This window comes from Metarhizium album, assembly GCF_000804445.1.
Source record: "Metarhizium album ARSEF 1941 chromosome Unknown scaffold_27, whole genome shotgun sequence".
Taxonomy (NCBI): Eukaryota; Fungi; Ascomycota; class Sordariomycetes; order Hypocreales; family Clavicipitaceae; genus Metarhizium; species Metarhizium album.
In genome coordinates, this window is record NW_024467601.1 from 301,532 (window position 1) to 304,048 (window position 2,517).

A 2,517-nucleotide genomic window follows, 5' to 3' on the forward strand; every position below is an offset into this window, starting at 1 on the left:
ACTTTAATTTTATAGTTTTAGTATAAATACTTTAGTAGTTCTATCTCTAGCCTTCTGCTAAATAGCTTACTATACTATAAGTATTTCTTAGAAATCTTTATTATATTAGCTTTTAGCTCTCTAGTAATTATATATATTTCTAGAGGCTTATTATAGTTTAAATAAAGTGCTCTTTATAAGCTACTCTTTACTTTATAATTATATTCTAGTAAATTTTATTAAAGTTAGCTAGTTCTCTAATTAACTTATAAATTACTTACTTATAACTAAAGTATCTTGAATATACTATTAATATAATATTATATTTTAAAATTACTATAATATTTAGTATAACTTAGTATTTTATACTTTATATACTAATAAAGAGATTTATAATTTCTATATTAACTACTTTATAGCTATACTTTACTATAGTTCCTTCTATAGTTATAAGTTAGTAGAGCTTATCTTTAAGTATTTAAAGTAATTATAATTTATTAATAAGATTTAGTAAAATAAAATTTCCTTAAGCTTTACTATTAATTATTACTTAGATCTTTCTTTCTATTATAGTTATATTAACTAAGAGGTATACTATACTACTAATATTTATAGTATATAAAGACTTATTAAATCTCTATTAAGAAATTAGTTTTAATTGCAATAATAGCTATTATTTCCTAATTTATTAATTCCTCCCTTATATTATTTAGTATACTATACTAGCTACTGCTTTTATTAATTATCTTCTAATAATTTATTAAAGCTTTCTTAGTAATTACTTAATTTACTATTTATATTAATTAAACTTAAGCTAAGTAAGTTGCTTGCAACTATATAGTTTCTGTCCTTCTTAAGTTGTAAAGCTATAGCTTAAATAGTATATATATTATTTATAGTATAGTATAATTTTCTGTTTAATATCTTTAAGTTAGTTTGTTGATTTATTATAATTTTAGCTATATTATAAGAGCTCTCTTTAATCTCTTTAGTTTTTTTAAATACTATTTACTACTTTACTTACTACTAAAGTATATATAGTAATTATTATTATAATAAAAAGTCTAGCTAAAAAGTCTATATTTAACTTTAAGTTTATTTCTTATAGTTAAATAAATTTATTCTTTCTAAATTAGTTTTAGTAAAGATTTACTCTTTAGTAATAGTATTTAATATTTCTAAAAGTTATTAAGTACTAGTTAGGTTTTAAATTTCTAATCTTTATTTAAACCAGTATTATTTACTAGTATATAGTTTTTTTTATTACTTACTATACTAATATTTAATATAAGTAAGTTTTCTTAATTTATAGTATAAAGCTTTCTGCCTTTAGAAATTAGCTTTTATAGCTTCTTAAAGCTTTAGTACTTATTAGTAAAGTATTTAATCTTACTGTAGTTATAATAAGTCTTTCCTCTTTCTTTATATATAGTATTAAGTTCTATAAGTTTAGTATAGTATTTATATGTAGTTAATATTTAGTATTATTTACTTATATTAGCTTTATTAAGTTTAGTATATAATTTAAATTTCCTACTGCCTCTTTCTTAGTATTATTTATATAAATAGTTATCTACCTTAATAACTATCTTAATAAAGTTATTAAATAAATCTAGATAATCTTCTTAATAAATATTATTTTTTACTTCTTCTTTAAGTTCTTAATAAAAAACTTTTATTTTTAGCTTAATATTTTAATTAAGCTTAGCTGTAATTTATTTAAATTCCCTAGTATAATAAGCTATAAATTTAGTCTGCTTAAGTTAAGTAAGTTATTATATAGCTTCTTTATACTTATTAAGATTTCTAAATACTACTAGTAGTTATTCTTTAAAGGTTTTATAATTAGAGAAAATAAGTATAACTTCTGCTCTAGCTTTAGTACTATACTTAAAATATATATAGAGAGTTAGCTTCTACTATTTTATAGCTTTACTTATTAAGAGATTTTTAATATAAAGAATTTATACTTTAAAGGTTTAGTAGACTTTTTTATTAACTTAAAGGTAAGCTTAAGCTTAAGTAAAAAAGTTCTTAATATTACTTTTATAATTATTATAGAATTTAAGTTTTAGAAATTTTAGTATATTATTATATTAAATAGTTTTAAGTTCTTCTTCTTATTCTTTAATATATTTATAGTATTTATTATATTATTCTCTATACTATTAGTTTTTCTTTTCTAATTTAGTAATTCTACCTTAGAGGTTTCTTATTATTTCCTTAGAGGTATTTATTTTTCTACTAGCTATTAATATCTTTTTAAAGTTATTTACTACTATACTTAATTGCCTCTACCTATAATGCTGTACAGCAGCTGCACTAAAGGCAAGGCAGTAGAGAAGATACTAATAGTTATTAATAGTAGCAATAAAGAGCTTGCTTAGAGTTACTACTACTTAAATATAGAAAGAGAATAAGCTATATTTTAAAGAGTAATACTCTTAAAAGAGCCTAGGCAATACTCTAGGTATATACTAAGGCAGAGGTATGCTAAGCTATAACTAAAGCTGTAATTAACTATAATAATACCTTTAT